The sequence below is a fragment of the Eurosta solidaginis genome, chromosome 2 (genome assembly GCF_040869045.1).
Source record: "Eurosta solidaginis isolate ZX-2024a chromosome 2, ASM4086904v1, whole genome shotgun sequence".
Classification (NCBI taxonomy): domain Eukaryota; kingdom Metazoa; phylum Arthropoda; class Insecta; order Diptera; family Tephritidae; genus Eurosta; species Eurosta solidaginis.
Window position 1 is genome coordinate 171,418,791 of NC_090320.1, and position 22,071 is coordinate 171,440,861.

Genomic DNA, 22,071 nt, shown 5'->3' on the forward strand with positions numbered 1-22,071 from the left:
GACCACGAGATCATGGTGGAGATCTCCATGCGTAAGCAGAAGCTAAGTGAGTGCTATGACGTGTTCCACACAGATATAGTCTCCTTCAACGCGCGCTTAAGAGAACCAATGTCAGAGGTCTTACTGATTGACATCATAAAAAGGAACGTCAACAGTAGCATTAAGCTGATGCTCTTCAACGCAGAAGTGAGAACCCTTCATGATCTACGCGATGTAGCACGCAGAGGAGAACAAGTGCTGAAGGAAAGCAAGTTATTGGGAACCACTTACCCAGGACGCCACGTGAACGAGGCCCACACGATAACCCCGGACGTGAAGATGAAAGGAATCCGTTTTATTTTAAATGCGGGCATAGGGGAGTATTTACTCCAAAATGCCCTAGGGACCATCGCAGGCAGGCAAACCAGTACCCGAGCGAGAAGGCGGGGGAACCTCGTTCGGTGTAATAGCCCCCATACCAACCAGTGCGCGAGGCGTCGTCCCGTGCGCTGAACCAGAGGGTGGGTATATCGCAGGTACCGGGTTGCATGGAGGTGGTGTGCTTCCGAGGAGTAATAGGAAAGAATACCCAAATGTAATAGTAACTTACCCTGACAGTACGGATAATTCCATTGGTTCTGAATCCGATAGTCAAACGTTCTCATCCGCGATGGGCGAACCGACCAGAATTCTGCAACGCCAGCAGAGGTATGCCGCTTGCCAGATGCACTCTCACTTAATCTAGAAGAAAGGGAACATAGGTATGAGCGAGTAAGGCATGCGATTTTTGGAAATCAAACGGTATCAGAAAATATTTTGAGGTGCAGGAAAAGATATCACCGAAGAGTACAGGAGCGTAGATTGCTGCAAACCACCACGTTAATGCTTACGGAGAATGAAAGGCCTCTCGTAAAGGCAAAAATAAAAGATAATTTTATTGTAGGGTTGTTGGACTCGGGAGCCAACATCTCAATCTTGGGGAAGGATGGTGTAGAATTCCTAAAAGATAACGGCTTCGATTATCAGCCCCTACATGCATTCGTATATACCGCGGGTGGCAACAGGCAAAAAATCTTAGGCTCGATATCTTTGCCGGTCAACTTCAAGAACACCACAAAGGTTATTCGTTTTTACCTGGTGCCTTCACTCCTCCAAGAAGCTTACTTCGGGGTTGATTTTTGGAGAGCATTTGCGTTAGCTCCCGAAATATTCCCAAGCGTAGAGTGCATAGAGGTTAGCAAGGAAAAGGACGAAGAACTTAATTTCCATGATCTGTCACCAACCCGGAAAAGAGACGTACAGAAAGTCATAGAGGCGTTTCCTTCCTTTGAAAAGTTGGGTCTGGGGCAAACGAAGTTAGTGGAGCATCACATTGATACTGTTGATGTTGTTCCTATAAAAAGCAAACATTTCCCTCTTTCGCCACCGAGGCAAGCCGAAGCTTTTAGCGAAATAGAGAGGCTACTAGAATTGGGAGTTATAGAAAAATCAAACTCTCCGTGGTGTAGTCCTGTGTTACTGGTCCGGAAACCGGGTAAAGTTAGGTTTTGCATAGATTCCAGGAAGGTCAACGCGGTAACTAATAACGATTCATACCCGCTGCCTCATATTAACGGCTTAATGAGCAGACTGAAAGATACGCACTTTATTAGTGGCATTGATCTGAAGGACGCGTTCTTCCAGATCAAGTTGACGGAGTCCTCCAAGGAAAACACAGGATTCGCGGTTCCGGGGAGGTCTCTGTACCATTTCAAGATGTACCCTTTGGTTTGTGCAATGTACCGCAGACTATTAGTAGGGTGATGGACAAGGCAATCCCTTCGCGTCTGCGGGAGAATGTCTTCGTCTACCTGGACGACATGATGGTATGCAGTACGAACTTTGAGGACCACCTGAAGTTGCTGGCGGGAGTGGAAAAGTGTTTGGCCGACGCAGGTCTGACAATAAACGTGAAGAAAAATAAATTTTGTCAGAAGGAAATACGACATTTACTTGATAGGTAGCGGGTGCTTGAAGGTGGATCCAGGGAAAATATAAGCGATGCAAAACTTTCCGATCCCTAAATCCCCTCGGCAGGTGCGCAGGTTTGTGGGCATGGCGAATTGGTACAGGACATGTATTACCAAGTTTGCTGACTTGGCAGGTCCCTTGACCGACTGCCTCCGTAAGTCATCAGGCCCTTTCAAACTTACTGCTGAAGCAATAGAGGCCTTCGAAAAACTTAAAGTCGCTGTGAATTCCGGGCCTGTCTTGGCCCAACCCAATTTTTCCAAAGAGCTTGTAATCCAATGCGACGCTTCCAAAATAGGTGTTGGCGGAGTGTTGTTCCAGGTCGATGATAAGGGCGCTGAGCATCCAATCGCGTTCGTTTCGAAAAAGCTGAATAATGCTCAACGCAATTATACAGTAACCGAGCTGGAATTTCTCGCCGCCATAGTCAGCGTGAAGCGCTTCCGACCGTATATTGAAGGATTACCGTTTCGAATTATCACGGACCACTCCAATCTCAAGTGGTTGATGACGCAAAAGGACTTGAGCTGCAAAGATACGACTTTAAAATGGAACATCGCAAAGGCACCCTGAATGTAGTACCCGATGCGCTTTCGCGGTTTGATGCCGACGAGTTGACTTTCACTGACATACCCGGGGAAATAGATTTAGTCTCTTCCGAGTTTAGCAGCAACGATTATCTAGATTTGATTAGGACCATCACAGAAAACGAGGAGTCGCTTCCGAACTTACGAGTGGTGGATGGGGTAATTTTCAAAAGAGTTAAATTTCGTAAGGGGATGGAAGGGGAAGAAGGCTCGCTATGGCGGTTGTGGTTGCCGAAAGGGTTGACTGAGGAAGCAGTGAGATTAGCACACGACGCCAACCGGAGTTACCATGGCGGGCGGCAGAAAACCTTAGAACGTGTCAGGCAAAAGTACTTCTGGCCACAGCAGGCCAAGGACGTCAGGGACTACGTCCAGCGTTGTGACACTTGCAAAGCAGTAAAACCCACTAATCAACATTCGAGACCACCAATAGGGAGTACCTTTGCATCCGAAAGGCCATTTCAGCGATTATATTGCGATCTTCTAGGGCGTTATCCGATATCTAAGCGGCGAAATCAATTTCTTTTTATAGTATTGGACCATCTTTCAAAATACCTTTGGCTAAAGCCCATGCAGAGAGCCACAATTGTCAACATTACAAATTGCTTCGCTTCAGAAATTTTTTCAGCTGTAGGGGTCCCCGAGATTATTCATAGTGATAATGGTAAACAGTTTATCTCGAAGGAAATGAACCAATTTTAGAAAATTATGGGGTGACACACGTGAGGACGGGGTTATATTCTCCTCAAGCGAACGCTTCAGAACGAGTCAATAGGGAAATTGTGTCAAATTAGAATTTTCCTGAAGGACAAACCAGACCATACCGATTAGGATAAACATATACCCGAGATTTTATCAGTTTTGAGAATCGACTTCCCTATGGCGTTTCAGTGCTCTCCATACTCTGCATTATATGGCCAAAATATGGTCCAACATGCCTCAGCGTACAATATTTTAGAGAAACTCGACAGCCTTAGGGAAGACCAGGTTACAATAGCAAATAGCGCCGACAAGCTGTCTAATATTCGCGAAAAAATTGGTAGGAATTTAGATCTGGCAAAGGAAAGGCGGATAAACACCTACAACAAGTGCTCTAGACAAGTCAACTACATGGAAAGTCAGGAATTTTTCCGGAAAAACTTTGCTTTGAGTAACTTCAAACAGGGCATTAACGCCAAATTCCTGCCAAAATATCTTAAGTTTTGAGTGCTCCAAAAAATAGGCAATCCATTGTATGATCTCGAGGACCTAAACGGGAATTGATAGGTCGCTTCCATGCTTCGGATACTCGTCCACAACAAACCAACCAGAAAGTTTTTGCTAAATTTACAAATTGATTTTTTTTACCAACCAATTATTTTTTTTACCCTGTCTGGGCGTTTTGGCGGTCGGGGATATCTCGCCCAGTATTCTCCCCGAACAAGGATTTCATAGGGCGTTCACACGCGTTCTAACCGAGAACCGTGAACAACCTGGCAGTCTAAACTTGGGTTGGACTAGCCTTACGGAGTTTTGACGAGTTCTCCATAACAAATGTCTAATTTCCGCAAAGCCTTTTAAACTAAGAAACAAAATTAATTCACTATTTGACTTGATTTTTTTTTTTATGGACCTTTTGTTGCCCGGCTAGCTTCGCGGTAGAACTTTGAGACTCTTATCTTAGGGGTGAGTCGTGCCCCACGTTACTTGGCATCGGAGGTTCCTGGGGGTGGCTTCCCACAGGTGAACCGGTTTCCTGTTCGCCTCATCGTCTGGTCTTTAAAGCGAGGCAGGCTTGTTATGGTCCACTTGGGAGATTCACCCTTGGAACGTACCAGTTGGCTAGTGATAGGGAAAAAGGTAGGATTCACCCTCACTCATGTCTGCCTGGGGTGGCAAAACAAATGTTCTTTAATTTCGCGTGGGTGGCATCGCCAAAGATTCCAATGGTGTGGGAAAATTCCCATTAACGGCAACTACCATGGCGTAACTATACAAGGTGGCAGCGGACTCGCAAGTTTTTATAGGATTTGACACATGAACTTTTGGCGCGGTATGATTTTGATATTAGTCCATCGGTTCACAAAAACAAGGTACATGCAGCTTTTAATAATGGCGTAGGCATGTCGCCGTGGCCACCATCTTGTATGGTTCCAGTATGGCAACCACAGTTAAATCATGCCATTTAACGGCGGTTCTCCATGGCGCAGTCGCAGTAAGGACTGGAAATTTTGGCTTCCTAACGGCATGACGCCATTTTAGAAATCATAAAGAAAAGTGTAGCTAAAGTGCGTGGTCGACCGGGAAATTCGAAATATTCCGAGTAACTTGTGAATAATGCAATAAGTTGCTAATAATACCCCTAAGTAGAATCGTTATGTAACGTGTAAAAAATCAAAGAAAGATTCCATCGGAAATAATAAAAAAAAAACATTTCCGTAGAAGCCTACAAAAAGTTAACAAAAAAGTAGAGGCTGAGGCACTGATATAGTGAAACGCGGCTTCTGCATTGTGTGCTACGTACCGCATTGCCGTGGGAACGCGTCTCATTGAAACGAAATTTTTTTTTGCAAAACACTGGCAAAGGGCCAAATAGCAAATCGCTGTGGCAAATGAGAAGCCCGACAAAATTTGCGAAGGTGCCTATAAAATAAAAAGGTTTAATACTTTACAATAATAAACGCTACTTATTTTATTTTTTTTCCTTTTCCCAGGAACATCAAACTACCACCATCAACCACGCCTACCAAAACCTGCACCAAAAGGCAGAGGCCCACCTAAACGGCCTCCTGCGGCTTCGCAGCCACATCAAAAGGCAGAGGCCCATCTACACGGCCTCCTGAACTCCCAACAGTGTCAACAAAAAGGTAGAGGCCCATCTAAACGGCCTCCTGCACCACCAATTGTGACAAATAAAAGGCAAAGGCCCACCTAAACGGCCTCCTGTACCACCAGTAGTGACAAATAAAAGGCAGAGGCCCACCTATACGGCCTTCTGCACCACCAACAGTAACAAATAAAAGGCAGAGGCCCACCCAAACGGCCTCCTGCAGCATCGGCAGTGACAACTAAAAGGCAGAGGCCCACCTACACGACCTCCTGCACCATCAACAGTGACAAATAAAAGGCAGAGGCCCACCTAAACGGCCTCCTGCAGTATCGGCAGTGACAACTAGGGTTAGGGGATCAGAATATACCGCGGAAGGTATGCCTGTCGTAAGAGGCGACTAAAATACCAGATTCAAGGGGTTGTGTAACGCAACCCTTCAGGTGCCAGCGCAATATATAGCTTCTCCGAACCCAATTGTCAACCTCACCTATCCGCGGCGAATCCTGTTTCACTAACAGGCGAGGCTCTGGCGACCACAAGCTCCTCATGGAACTTGGTGGTGGGGAGGGGGGGAATGGCCTGAAGGTTTAATGTGGCCACATAAATCGTTCCCGAGATGGTCGGGCTAGCACCTTAATGGTGCTGTGGTACCAGAGCGTACCGGATCTTTATCCGGCAAAGGACCATCACATCGATAACACTCCCCAAAGCCTTCGGGGAGCAACCTTATCGCTACAACAACAACAACAACAACTAAAAGGTATAGGCCCCCCTAAATGGCCTCCTGCAGCACCAGCTATGACAAAGAGAACAACATCTAATGGGTGAGTTCGTTCCGTAATACGGGCGATTTGGGAATTTAAACCTTTTTCTTTTTCTTCGAATTAAATTTATAATTGAATTTAAGTATATTTAAGCAATTAAGCTGTCTTGGGATGACACTGTAGAAGAAAAACGTTTTCATTAAGTTAACATCCAAATATGTAATAAGAATTACGTTTATTATACCTTTCATGAAAATGAAATGGTATATTAATTTCGTCACGAAACCGAAACTTGTAAGTCCTTTAAGGAAAATAGATAGACCCACCATTAAGTATACCGAAATAATCAGGTAAAGAGCTGAGTTGATTTAGCCATGTCCGTCTGTCCGTCTATCTGTTTGTATGCAAACTAGTCCCTCAATTTTTGAGATATCTTGATAAAATTTGGTGAGCGGGTGTATTTGGGTGTCCGATTAGACATTTGTCGGAACCGACCGGATCGGACCACTATAGCATATATCCTCCATACAACCGATTTTTCAGAAAAAGAGGATTTTTGTAATATCTTACCCAATTTAACAGATTGAAGCTTCAACCTTCACCATATACTTTCGTATATTGCACATATTGTTGCCTGACAAAATTTATGAGATCGGTCGTATATATAGTATATATCCCCCACAACCGATTGTTCAGATAAGGAACTTTTCGTAATTACTGCCCTATTTTAAGAGCTAGAGGCTTCAAATTACGTATATAGCATATATTGTTGTCTGAAAAAATCATAAAGATCGGTGGTATATATAGTATATATATGGTGGTATATATAGTATATATATATAGTATATATATATAGTATATATATATATATATTCGCAAATTTTAGCCCCATTTTAACAGCTAGAAGCTTCAAATTTCACCGAATATTTACGTATATAGCATATATTGTTGTCTGAAAATATCATAGAGATCGGTTGTATATATAGTATATATCTCATACAACCGATTGTTCAGATAAGAAACTTTTCGTAATTTCTACCCCATTTTAACAGCTATAAGCTTCAACTTTCACCGATTGCTTACGTATATAGCATATATTGTTTTCTGAAAAAATCATAGAGATCGGTTGTACATATAGTATATATCTCATACAACCGATTGTTCAGATAAGAAACTTTACGCAATTTCTACCCCATTTTAACAGCTACAAGCTTCAAATTTCACTGATTGCTTACGTATATAGCATGTATTTTTGTCTGAAAAAATCATAGAGGTCGGTTGTATATATAGTATATATCTCATACAACCGATTGTTCAGATAAGAAACTTTTCGCAATTTCTACCCCATTTTAACAGCTATAAGCTTCAAATTTCACCGATTGCTTACGTATATAGCATATATTGTTGTCTGAAAAAATCATAGAGATCGGTTGTATATATAGTATATATCTCATACAACCGATTGTTCAGATAAGAAACTTTACGCAATTTCTACCCCATTTTAACACTATAAGCTTCAAATTTCACCGATTGCTTAGGTAAATAGCATATATTGTTGTCTGAAAAAATCATAGAGATCGGTTGTATATATAGTATATATTTCATACAACCGATTGTTCAGATAAGAAACTTTTCGCAATTTCTACCCCATTTTAACAGCTATAAGCTTCAAATTTCACCGATTGCTTACGTACATATATAGCATATATTGTTGTCTGCAAAAATCATAGAGATCGGTTGTATATATAGTACATATCTCATACAACCGATTGTTCAGATAAGAAACTTTTCGCAATTTCTACCCCATTTTAACAGCTATAAGCTTCAAATTTCACCGATTGCTTGCGTATATAGCATATATTGTTGTCTGAAAAAATCATAGAGATCGGTTGTATATATAGTATATATCTCATACAACCGATTGTTCAGATAAGAAACTTTACGCAATTTCTACCCCATTTTAACAGCTATAACCTTCAAATTTCACCGATTGCTTACGTATATAGCATATATTGTTGTCTGAAAAAATCATAAAGGTCGGTGGTATATATAGTATATATATATAGTATATATATATATATATATATATTTTCGCAAATTTTAGCCCCATTTTAACAGCTAGAAGCTTCAAATTTCACCGAATACTTACGTATATAGCATATATTGTTGTCTGAAAAAATCATAGAGATCGGTTGTATATATAGTATATATTTCATACAACCGATTGTTCAGATAAGAAACTTTTCGCAATTTCTACCCCATTTTAACAGCTATAAGCTTCAAATTTCACCGATTGCTTACGTACATATATAGCATATATTGTTGTCTGCAAAAATCATAGAGATCGGTTGTATATATAGTATATATCTCATACAACCGATTGTTCAGATAAGAAATTTTTCGCAATTTCTACCCCATTTTAATAGCTATAAGCTTCAAATTTCACCAATTGCTTACGTATATAGCATATATTGTTGTCTGAAAAAATCATAGAGATCGGTTGTATATATAGTATATATCTCATACAACCGATTGTTCAGATAAGAAACTTTACGCAATTTCTACCCCACTTTAACAGCTATAAGCTTCAAATTTCACCGATTGCTTACGTATATAGCATATATTGTTGTCTGAAAAAATCATAGAGATCGGTTGTATATATAGTATATATCCCATACAACCGATTGTTCAGATAAGAAACTTTGCGTAATTTCTGCCCCGTTTTAACAACTGCAAGCTTCAAATTTCACAAAATGCTTACGTATATAGCATATATTGTTGTCTGAAAAAATCATAGAGATCGGTGGTATATATATTATATACTTCATATAAATTGTCATTTTTGCTCCTTTTTTACGGCTAGAAGCTTCAAAATTCATCAAATTTCATCAAATAGTTACGTTTACGTCATATATTTTTGAAAGACGTGATTCGTACTCATAGTTTTTACATGCAGACCACAAAAAACGTGAAGCTTTGCATCCTCACACAGATTACCTACCTATTCTTATACCTTTCATGAAAATGAAATGGTATATTAATTTCGTCACGAAACCGAAAATTGTAAGTCCTTAAAGGAAAATAGATAGACCCACCATTAAGTATACCGAAATAATCAGGTTGAAGAGCTGAGTTGATTTAGCCATGTCCGTCTGTCCGTCTGTCTGTTTGTATGCAAACTAGTCCTCAATTTTTGAGATATCTTGATAAAATTGGGTGAGCGGGTGTATTTGGGTGTCCGATTAGACATTTGTCGGAACAGACCGGATCGGACCACTATAGCATATATCCTCCATACAACCGATTTTTCAGAAAAAGAGGATTTTTGTAATATCTTACCCAATTTAACAGATTGAAGCTTCAAACTTCTCCATATACTTTCGTATATTGCACGTATTGTTGCCTGAAAAAATTGATGAGATCGGTCGTATATATAGTATATATCCCCCACAACCGATTGTTCAGATAAGGAACTTTTCGTAATTACTGCCCTATTTTAAGAGCTAGAGGCTTCAAATTTCAACGAATGCTTACGTATATAGCATATATTGTTGTCTGAAAAAATCATAAAGATCGGTGGTATATATAGTATATATATGGTGGTATATATAGTATATATATATAGTATATATATATATATATATTTTCGCAAATTTTAGCCCCATTTTAACAGCTAGAAGTTTCAAATTTCACCGAATACTTACGTATATAGCATATATTGTTGTCTGAAAAAATCATAGAGATCGGTTGTATATATAGTATATATCTCATACAACCGATTGTTCAGATAAGAAACTTTTCGCAATTTCTACCCCATTTTAGCAGCTATAAGCTTCAAATTTCACCGATTGCTTACGTACATATATAGCATATATTGTTGTCTGCAAAAATCATAGAGATCGGTTGTATATATAGTATATATCTCATACAACCGATTGTTCAGATAAGAAACTTTTCGCAATTTCTACCCCATTTTAACAGCTATAAGCTTCAAATTTCACCGATTGCTTACGTATATAGCATATATTGTTTGAAAAAATCATAGAGATCGGTTGTATATATAGTATATATCTCATACAACCGATTGTTCAGATAAGAAACTTTACGCAATTTCTACCCCATTTTAACAGCTATAAGCTTCAAATTTCACCGATTGCTTACGTATATAGCATATATTGTTGTCTGAAAAAATCATAGAGATCGGTTGTATATATAGTATATATCTCATACAACCGATTGTTCAGATAAGAAACTTTGCGCAATTTCTGCCCCGTTTTAACAGCTGCAAGCTTCAAATTTCACAAAACGCTTACGTATATAGCATATATTGTTTTCTGAAAAAATCATAGAGATCGGTGGTATATATATTATATACTTAATATAAACTGTCATTTTTGCCACTTTTTTACGGCTAGAAGCTTCAAAATTCATCAAATTTCATCAAATAGTTACGTTTACGTCATATATTTTTGAAAGACGTGATTCGTACTCATAGTTTTTACATGCAGACCACAAAAAACGTGAAGCTTTGCATCCTCACACAGATTACCTACCTATTTTTTATTTTATATTTATCTTAAAAATCGTTTAGATATGTTCAAATTTCACCAAATGCTTACGTGTATAGCATATATTGTTGTCTGAAAAAATCATTGAGATCGGTGGTATATATAGTATATATCTCATACAACCGATTGTTCAGATAAGAAACTGTGCGCAATTTCTGCCCCTTTTTAACAGTTAGACGCTTCAAATTTCACCAAATGCTTACGTGTATAGCATATATTGTTGTCTGAAAAAATCATTGAGATCGGTGGTATATATATTATATACCCCATATAAACTCTAATTTTTGCCCCCTTTTTACGGCTAGAAGCTTCAAAATTCATCAAATTTCATCAAATAGTTACGCTTACGTCATATATTGTTGAAATACGTGATTCGTAGTCATAGTTTTTACACGCAGACCACAAAAAACCTGAAACTTTGGATCCTCACACAAAGTACCTACCTATTTTTTATTTTATATTTATCTTAATCTTTAAGGTATGTAGATCTGTTCACTATATATTTCTTATCTTATACATCCGATTATTCGGAGATTACGAGCGGGATAAGATTATTGTTCAGCCCCATTCGTGAAAGGTATAAAGTCTTCGGCACAGCCGAAGACAGTCCCGTTCTTACTTGTTTTTATGTTACATTAAACGCAAAACTTGAGGCGTGTTTAATTGCTGCTCGTATTCAGCATATGCGCTAATTTTTTTTACCTAAGGCTTAGGTTAAAATTTGTAAGTAAATTTTGCGGTTGGAAGCAACAAACAAAATTTACTTCACTAATATTTCGGCTTGATTGCATCTGTTTAAGAAAATACAATTTTACTATAATTTTGACTCAGCATATTCTATAAGCACAGATATCTGATCATAGTTGCTAGTAGTATCAACTCACCCATACTTTATCATACACGTGCATATATACATAGGCATAGAAATACATTCACCTTTTAAATACGCTTATTCTCAAGTATACAACTACTTAAAATTTGTGTGCAGATGTATCAGCAACACAACATAAGCCCATGTATACACAGAAATTTAAACTATTTTTTTAAACTTGTAAGTAAATTTTATGGTTGCCAGTAACCAATCAAAAATTGTTTCGTTAATATTTCGGTTTTGATGGCATTTGTTTGCTTTAGCATATTTTATAAACATACATACATATTTATAGCTGCTAGCAGAATAAAACCACATGTGTCTAAAGCTAGATAAATATACAACAAAACAAAGAAAAATTCGTAAATATTGTAATACATTGCGCCAAATTTTTAGAATCGTTTCGATCGATCCATTATATGAATTTCTCTAATGATAATTAATTTTGTTTTTGGTACATATAATGAAGGCTTCCATGTATGTATATAGTATGTACATACATTAAGTCGCCGTAGATTTGGCTTTTCTCATCTGTGAATATTACAATGATAATTAATTTTTTTTTGTACATATAATGAATGCTTCCATGTATATATATATTATGTACATACATTAAATTGCGTAGATTTGGCTTTGCACCTCTGTGAATATTATAACGATAATTCGTTTTTTTTGTTTGCTAGTTAGGGAATTTTATGTTCACCTCAACTTGTCTGATTAGCTGACGAAGTCAACTAATATTCGAAAATATTAATCAGAATTCCCCGCCGGGTTGCGTTCTAAATTTTCGTCAATACAGAAACTATGAGAATTTATTAAACTTTCATGGAGACTTTTATTTGAACTTCTGATTTTTTTTGCAATTGATCTGAAAATCTAAATTGAAGAAAAGTAAAATAATAAAATGAAATAAAATATAGTAAGATAATGAAGCGATAGTACTATTAAGAGAAAATAAACTACAATAAAATGAACTAAAGGTTCAACTACCTATGAACTAAAATAAAATAAAATGAAACAAACTAAAATAAGATAAAATAAAATAAAATTAGATAAACTAAAACAAGATAAACAAAAATAAAATAAAGTAAACTAAGATAAAATAAACATAATAAAATAAAATGAACTAAAATAAAATAAAATGAAACAAACTAAAATAAGATAAAATAAAATAAAATTAGATAAACTAAAACAAGATAAACAAAAATAAAATAAAGTAAACTAAGATAAAATAAACATAATAAAATAAAATAAACTAAAATACAACAATTTTTTTTATATATTCTTCCGGCCCCTTTATTAATTATAACTGAGATTATTAACTATACTTACCAATAAGCTTACAATTAAATCTACGGCTAAAAGCGTACAATAAGAATTTATGATTTTGCGGTCTCCCGTATTCTCTGTTTCGCTAGTAGAGTAGATGGAAAATCGAAATGAATTTTGTATCCTTGTTTTTTTATGTATCTTAAATAAATTGTACTATAAATGGGAATGCTGACGTCTCCCTTTATTTAGAAGGCACTAGGTAACTCAGGTAAGGGGCCACCGAAAAATAGGTGCGTCGGTGGCCATGGTTTTGAGGTTGGGATAAGCACCGGGCGTCGCAACAACACCCGCGAAATTAGTTTATAATTTAAAATTACTATTTTCAATAGACAACCCACAATTTATATTTCAAGCTCTAATTTGTATGTAAGTACATATGTATACATATTTGACGTTTGTTGATCACCGGCGAATTCATGCTTGATGGATTATTGCAGTTTCATTTTAGTATGCACGCATAGATGTCGCTAATATTTCTTGCTTCTATACTTCTTTTGTTTACACATTGTTTGTCTGCTTTTATGTGTATTTCTTCCAGAAGCATTCTCTTTTGCCAGTTTGCTTCTCTTGCTATTACTTTGGCATTATCAAAATCAAATTTGTGCCCAAAAGTAATGGCATGGTGAGCAAGAACACTTTTCTCTGTGCGTTTGTTTTCAACATCTTTGCTATGTTGACCCAGTCGTTTTTATAGTTGTTTTGATGTGGTGCCTATATAGCTTTTCTTACGTTGGCAGTCAACGCAGTCAATTTTGTATACAATGTTATTTTGTTTTTTTTGTTGGGATGTTATCTTTTATTGTTTTGTATAGCTTCCCTACGTTGTTTCTGTTATGGAAGGCAAATCGTATGTTGTTTGTGTACGCTTTGAGTTTTTTAGTTATCTTCTGGGTTATGTTTTGGTAATATGATATTGAAAAGGTTTTTATGTCTGTTTGTTGTTGTTGGTTGTTGGTATTGATTTGGGTATTTGACGTATTAGTGTTGTTGTTTGGTGCTTGATACCTGTTGAGTAGCCTGTATATCAATTTCTTTGGGTAATAATTACCTTTTAGAATATCTACAATTATCTTTTTGTTTTTGCAGTGATATTTTGCATCGCTGATGTTATATACTCTGTTTATTAACGCTTTGGCGGTGCTAATTTTTTGTGACAGTGGGTGGATAGACATATAATTTAATATGCGGCCCGAATATACTGGTTTCCGATACCAGTCAGTATTAAACCTTCCCTCTTCAGTATTCCTATAAATGATCATATCCAGGAACGGTAGTACGTTATCATGTTCCTGTTCATATGTGAACACAATTCCCTTCTCTGTATCGTTAAAAATTCCAAATACCGACGGGAGGATGCCTTCTGGTATTACCAAGTATAAGTCGTCTACGTATTTTTTTATAATGCTTATGTTAAAACCTAGTTGTTCATTTAGTTTTTTAATGGCTCGTTGCAACACGTTATCCATTAGAATTTCTAGCAATATAGAGCTTATGGGTGAGCCCATTGAACAACCATGCTTTTGGGAATAAAATTTCCCGTCGAATTGGAAGTAGGCGTTCTTTTTACAGATGGATATCATTTCTATAAACTAGCTTTGTGACATAATAGTACATGTTTGTATGTCATTCGAACGTTCGATAAGTGCTTTTAGAATGGAATCTACCGTCGCATTGGCGAACAAGCTTTTTACATCAAACGACACCTGTATTTGGCCTGGTTGGTGTGTTTGTGCTACAATGAAGGTTTTAAAATCATATGAGTTGCGAAGGTGACTTTGGTATATTTGCCAGAATTGCTGCTGCATATTTTGATAATGCCGTTGTTGGTCCATCGCAGTCAGCGGAGATAGGCCTGAGTGACATTGGGGTTTTATTTTTGTGATGCTTTGGTAAAAAGTACATTCTATGTGGTGTTGCATTGTATGTTATAAGTTTTCTTTTGGTGAATACGTCTATCTTTCCTTTCACGAACAGCGCATTTGCAAAATTGTTGTTTTTCTTTTGTATTTTGTTTGTTGGATCGGGTATTATGCGTGCGTACTAAAATGAAACTGCAATAATCCATCAAGCATGAATTCGCCGGTGATCAACAAACGTCAAATATGTATACATATGTACTTACATACAAATTAGAGTTTGAAATATAGATTGTGAGTTCTCTATTGAAAATAGTAATTTTAAATTGTAAAATAAAATCCGTTTCCTTAATTGAGCATTAAAATGAACATGTTTTATTTAAAAACACATATATATAAAGAAAAACCTGACGAAGAAGAACGCAGAGATTTTTAAGTAAGAAATGTTTTGTCAATTGAATGTCCATATATATATATGTAACTATAATTCTATAGAACTGCGAAACTAAATTGAGTTATTTTAATTTCTTTAAAATTGTAACTAGGCCCTGAAGACGACCGCAATAAACGGTCGAAACGTCGGCAATAAAATAATAAAGGTGTTTTTCCAATTATTTTGACTGGAAACCCGATTATAGAAAATTATACATAAAAACAAAACAGTCGATAGTATCAACATGAAAATGCCCAATATTCGCCTTTTGATTTCTTTGAATTCTTATCTCCCTCTCGCGACTGCATTGCATTCCATCAGGTTGTGTTCTGCAGTCTCATCTTCGCGATCACAGGATCGACAGAGGCTACTAGACGATATACCTAGTTTTTCCATGTGGCTCTTTAGCCTGCAGTGATCTGTGAGTATGCATGTTAAAATTCTAAGGCTGCTTTTTGGGAGCTTAATCATGACTTTATATCGCTTATCCTCCTACACTGGACTTTCGCGCCAGTGTTGTTCTCTGAGGTACGCTTCTTTTTGCCTGAACGCTTCCCTTATTGTGTATGACCCTATCGGTATGATGGGCTCGAGTCCAATTGGCTTTTCGGCCACTCCTATGTGTCCAGCTACCCATGCTAAACGGATGGTGGTCTTGGCCCCTAGACTGCTTAACCTCTCTACGTACTCAAGGACTATTGATGATTTAATCTCAACTGAAGATAGTGCCTTGAGCGCAACCTGACTGTCGCTAAGTATAGCCATACCCTCGTTTGTATATCACCGCTGTAAATTTAACTTTGCACACTGGTTCATGGCGAAAACTTCGGCTTGGAAGATGCTTGGACATTTTCCAATTGGTAGGGACATTTTGGTTCGGGCCAAAGATCTCCACTCCTATGCCCTCCGATGTCTTCGAGCCATCGATGTACCATATTATAGTGTGTTCCTGGCGAAGTGCTTCAATTCTGGCGTTGTCCTATGTACACTTGTTCCCCAGCTCTATTTTGAAGCGCTTCTCAAACTTAATTAAATTGATCGTCTCATCACTGGGAATTTGGATGAGTGGAATCTGCTCCTTCAGCTTCTCCATGTTCCGTGACTGTATCACTTTGCCTCTTCCGCATCCCTCTTCGCTAAGTTTACTAAAGTGCTCCTGGCTGACTGCTCAATTATTATGTGTAGAGGCGTTAACTTAAGCAGCACCTCTATTGCCGCTATGGCCATGTTCGCATAGCTCCCGTAATGCAGACACATGCCAAAAGTTGAAGCTTCGTGAGTGACTTTTGTACGGTCACCATGGTTGTCCTTGATGCCCACGCAACTGCTTCATACACTATGATAAGTCTCACTATAGGTGTACATCCATCTTAGGATCTTTGGGCCGCATCCCCAGGATCTTCCTGCAATACGTCTGCACGCCAATGGCTGTCTTGTTAGGGTTGATACTTAGCTCCACCTCAGTACACTATTCTTTCGTTACCCTCAATGCCCTTTGAATTATGTCGCAAAAGGTGCTTTCAAATTTGCCTCTTAAAATTATAACAATATCTTCCGCGTAACCCTGACATCGGATTCCCTTCTCTGAGAGCCTCTGTTTAAGTTCATTTACTACCAGGCTCCACAGCAGCGGTGACAGGATGCCCTCTTGTGGACATCCCTTCGTTGTCTTGATCTCAACCGTACCGTCCCCCCTCGAGGGTTCGGCAATCCTCGTATGCAGTAGGGCGTTTATCCACATACGGATTGGACGTTGTATCTCTCTCTCCCGAGAGCCCGATTCACACTCTCGTGGGCCGTGTTTTCGAATGGCCTCTCTATGTCCAAAAATGCGCATAGCGCAACCTCTCCGCATTCGAACGCACTCTGGATTTCTGACACCTGATACAATGCAGTTTCTATCGACCTGCCTGCCCTATAGCATGCTGATCTCGATGTAGTGGTATTCTATCGAGAGATTTGATCTAATCTCGTGGTCTACAATCTTCTCCATCGATTTGAGAGCAAAGGATATCAGATTCTGTAGTGACCAGCCAACTTAAATTTGCGCCTTACATTTAGCTCTTGACAAAAGCCCCCCACCAACCTTTCCGTCCATATTCGGTCAGTGTCAAACTATTGTGGAACTCAGTGGAACCTGGGGGAAACATGCGTTTGACACTGAACGAAGGGTCAAAATTACCGGGGTTGCTGTCGTGGAAAGCGACACAGGGAAACAAAAAAGGAGCGGAATATCAGATATGGGTCGCTGTGATGATAAATTTTTTTGAACGAATTTAGTATGAAAATGTGCACCTATATGGGTCCTACAGAAAATTATACAAAAGTCTTGAGTTGGGGTATCTGAGGACGCGTAGTTATTGCAGCATTAAGAATACAAACACGTGTGCTAAGTTTTTCTACCCGTCCAAAAGTTCTCCGCGAAAAACAGTTTGAAACCGAGGTCGACTGCAATAAAAAAAAAAAACTGCAATAACCCTTCAAAAATGTTGAAAGAGAAATGAAAAGACGCGGTTCGTCCTGTTATCAATAGTTCAAAGAGAAAAAGTATTCGAATTATTGGAAGCGAGGCAAAAAATCGTCTATTAATACCCCCCCCCCCCCCCCCGACGGTTTTGGTCGCGTTTTAGCAATGTCCCCGGTAATAAAGTATCACAATTTGTTAATTAAAATTGTCCAAAATATATGGATTTTAAAGAGAGATGTAATTAAGTGCTCGTTTGAAAGTAAATAAGGATATTTCTTTGTAATATAACAATAAAAGGTAATTCTATACGACAGCATGACACTGCTACTACGCTCCAAAAATATCGAAAGAGCTATCAAAAGACGCGTATTAATATCGACAACAATAATCCGAAACCGGAAAATAAAAATTGTATCTCTGTCCGGAGATATTTGCAGTTGAAGTTGGCGCTTTTCATGTGGTTGTTGTAAACTGTACCCACAAAAAAATTGTGAACGCAGAAGGATATCAGCGTGGCCATAGCCACGGTTATACCACACACCCAGACTTGGCAAGGCGTAGCCCAGGGTTATTTTTTATAAGCGCGGCCGAAGGCCGCCAACGCAGAAAGGTGTTCTGCGCAAAAATACTATGGATTTCAACCCCGGTTTCGGAGGGACCCGCGGGACTTTTTCGTTAATATCTTTTGAACGACTTAAAATTTTGGCAGCGATTTAGTTTAGCACCACCCCGATTTCGGGGTTTAACTTGGTATCAAATGAAAGAGAGAGTTCTCCCGATCAGAAATATACATATTTGAAAGTGCGCAAACTTATAATTTAAAAGTTATTTGTTGTTAAAGTTTGCAAATTTCTATACAACTTTGATATGTGTTTCCGTATATATATTTTATGACATTACAAATCTGTGCTGCTACATCTAAAAAAGGGAACCAGTGCAGAATCGAAAAATAACTCATAAAAATGCCTTTCATCTGATGTATATATATCTTTAACTTTTCTAGTCTTTATTTACCAAAGATTTGAAAAAGCTCTTTTTTGCATTCGTGAACGAGCTGATATTACCTTATAACTCTTATGTTTATTGTTATATTAGCCGAGCCAACACCGGCTGCGCCATGCACAGTAATTCTGCGTAGAACACCTTTCAACTTTTCAAAATGAGTAGTAAAAATATATATTTTCCTTTTTCTTTATTAACTGAAAGGTGGTAAGGTAATATTTATATCTGTTTTTTTTTTGTTTATGTGGCAGCACAGCTTTGTAATGTCATCAATAAAATATATATATATTGTAACGAATGTTAGCAGCACTGAGCGATGCTATCGTCTCTAAGCCGATGCTAACCAGTGACGTGAATGCACATCAATAATTCAATCATTATGTATCTACATAAACGAAACAATAACTGCGTCTACATATATGTAACATGTACGTATACGAGCATCGGAGCGGCAATGCACAAATACATGCATATATCTTATCTGAGTTGTCACAAGAGAGAGCAATAATTTGTGCACGTAGTTGTGGATGGCGATTTTGTAGCCGAAACCAACTAGTAACTTCTAGAAATCGAAGAGCCTAGAAGTATGCAGCGTAAACTATAAAAGCGGGGCAGGCGAGTAAGAAGTAATTCAGTTTGATTTGAGCTGTCAAGCAGTTTCGATTAAGCGATATCTAGCGAGCAATAACAGTATTATTTTGATAGTAGAGTTTCAATCAGTTTGGTTATTAAGCAAGTTATTCGTTGCAAAGTTTGAGTGTTATTGTGAAGTACTTTAATAAAGGCCATTTTTCCATTATTCAATATTGGAGTTATTTATTCAACAGTTTAGTGATTCGAACTCAACAGAAGATTGCAAATAAGAGGATTTGCAAATAAATTCGTTACAATATATATATATATATATAGATGTGCATGTTGCTACAAAAGCGCGATTGATTTAACAAAAACATTTATAATAAGTAAAAACAATGCAAAAATGAAATGTGAAATATACAAAAATGCAATTAAGTTTATCGTTGCCAATTTATATAGATATGTATGGGGATTAAGGTTTTGAAAGATGTGTAAATTTTAATTTAAAGTGCTATAGAAATTTGCTAAATTTGCAAACTTTAACAACAAATAACTTTTAAATTATAAGTTTGCGCACTTTAAAATATATATATTTGTGATCGGGACAACTCCCCCTTTCATTTGATACCAAGTTTTACACCCGAACTCGGGGGGTGCTATTCTAATATTTTCCCAATATTTTTATTTCCGGTTTCGGATAATTAATACTGATCTCAAGGCGCGTCGTTTGACATATCTTTCGATATTTTTGGACGTGTATTAGCAGTGTCATGCTGTCGTATAGAATTACCCAATAAAAATTTTACGCAGTTTTCGATAGCAGCTGCTACACTTTTTTTTTGGTCCTAAGAAGTACAACAGTGCGAAATAACATCCACAAAAAAAAAAAAACACCGAACAAGAACAAGAATTCTTAATGGCGCGAAAACGAACGGTCGTGTTTAATTTTGGTCCTTGAATTTTATATTGAAAAATTGTAAAACCTTATAAAAATATTAGATAACATAATCTAATGTAAGAGATAGAGACTCGGGAAACTAATTTGGAAGTTATTTGTGACACTAAATAAAATAAAGTCTAAATTAATCAATTTTTAATATAAATAAGACATACGCATACATTTGCACCTGCATTAGTGGCTACATTCATATGTACATATGTATGCACATATATGTATGCAAGTTACTTAAACAAAAATGGAAAAAAAGTGCGACAAGTGTAAAAGTTCGATATGTGGAGAAGTGGCCAATATACGATGTGAAGGGGTGTGTGGTAAATATTACCACCTGACCAAATGTTCTGGGTTGGACCAATACAGCATTAATAAACTGCAAGAATGTGAAATGCTAAGATTTATGTGTACTGACTGTGTACAGTATGTACATAATGTAGATTACATATTAAAAGACATGCAAATGGTAGTGAAGCAAAATGGGCAACAACTAAAAGAATATAGATGTGAATTTGACAATGCACTTAGAAAGAATGAAAAAGAAATAAAGCATCTTCTACAAGCGGTGGAAATAGCTTTCAGTGAAAGAATTAGAGCTATGCAAAAAGGGCAAGAATCGTGTGAAAAAAGTGTAAAGGAGGTTAATAAAATACGGGAAATAGCAGAAGGCTTTAAGCGAAGCAGTGAACAGGTATGTGTCGAATTAAAAACTAACAAAGATGACAATAAGAAAATGATTGAAGCAATAAGCAGCGAAAACAAAAAAATGTGCAATGAACTGAAGCAGAATGTCAATAATGTTGAAACAAAAATATCATATGCGAATATAACAAAAAGTAGTAAACAAAAAAAGAAGTGTTGCCAGAGATAAAAAAAAATCATCCACTAACAGTGAAACCGAGAAAAAAACAAGATGCGTAAAGGACAAAAAGTGACCTTAATTCAAATGTAGACCCTAAAGAGCTGCAAATAACGAATATAGTAACTAAGCAAAGCGGGGTAGTGATAGTTGAAAGTAAAAATGATCAAGAACGAGATAAAATTAAAAATGCCATCGAGACCAATCTTGGAAATACCTATGAGGTCAAGATCCCTAAGAAAGTGAAACCGACAGTTGTTGTATCGGGTATACATTTTAAATATGATAGTGAAGAACTGGCGCAGAGAATTAAACGACAAAATGCGTGTCTTTCTGAAACGGACATTAAAATTATAAAACAGTATGAAAAGAAAAAGGGCTCGAATGTGTATTACAACGCAGTACTGGAAGTAGACGTAGAAGCTTTCACGAATATACTAGCTGGAGAAAGGATAAATGTAGGCTGGGAACGGTGCAGAGTGTATGATGCAGTCCAAGTACTTTGTTGTTTTAAATGCAAAGGCTTTCATCATAAGGCCAGTGACTGTAAAGAAAGAGAAGTGTGCACAAAATGTCTGGGTGAACACAAACATACGCAATGCGATAAGGAACCTGTCAGGAAATGTATCAACTGTATTAGGGAAAATAAGGAACTGAATCTTGGGCTTGATGATAAGCACGATACTATGGATAGAGCATGTCCTGTATATCAGCAAAAATTATCCGCAAGGAAAAAAAGATTGTTTATTAGCAACCAAAGCATAAAAAGTGCAAAAATCGAAGTAGTGGGGTGCATAGATTATAATGTATATATCTCAATATTTGTAACCAAAGAGGATAAATACAATAAGAGCCGTCACTCGTTATTTTGTGGCGAGTATCTCGCTGGAAATAGAAAAAATTGATGCCGAATGTTTTCTGAGAGGGACATTTTTAATTGTCTCGCATTTATCCACGCCGTGTAGGGCCCTTGTGCAACTGTGATTTTTGGAAAGAGAATTAAATA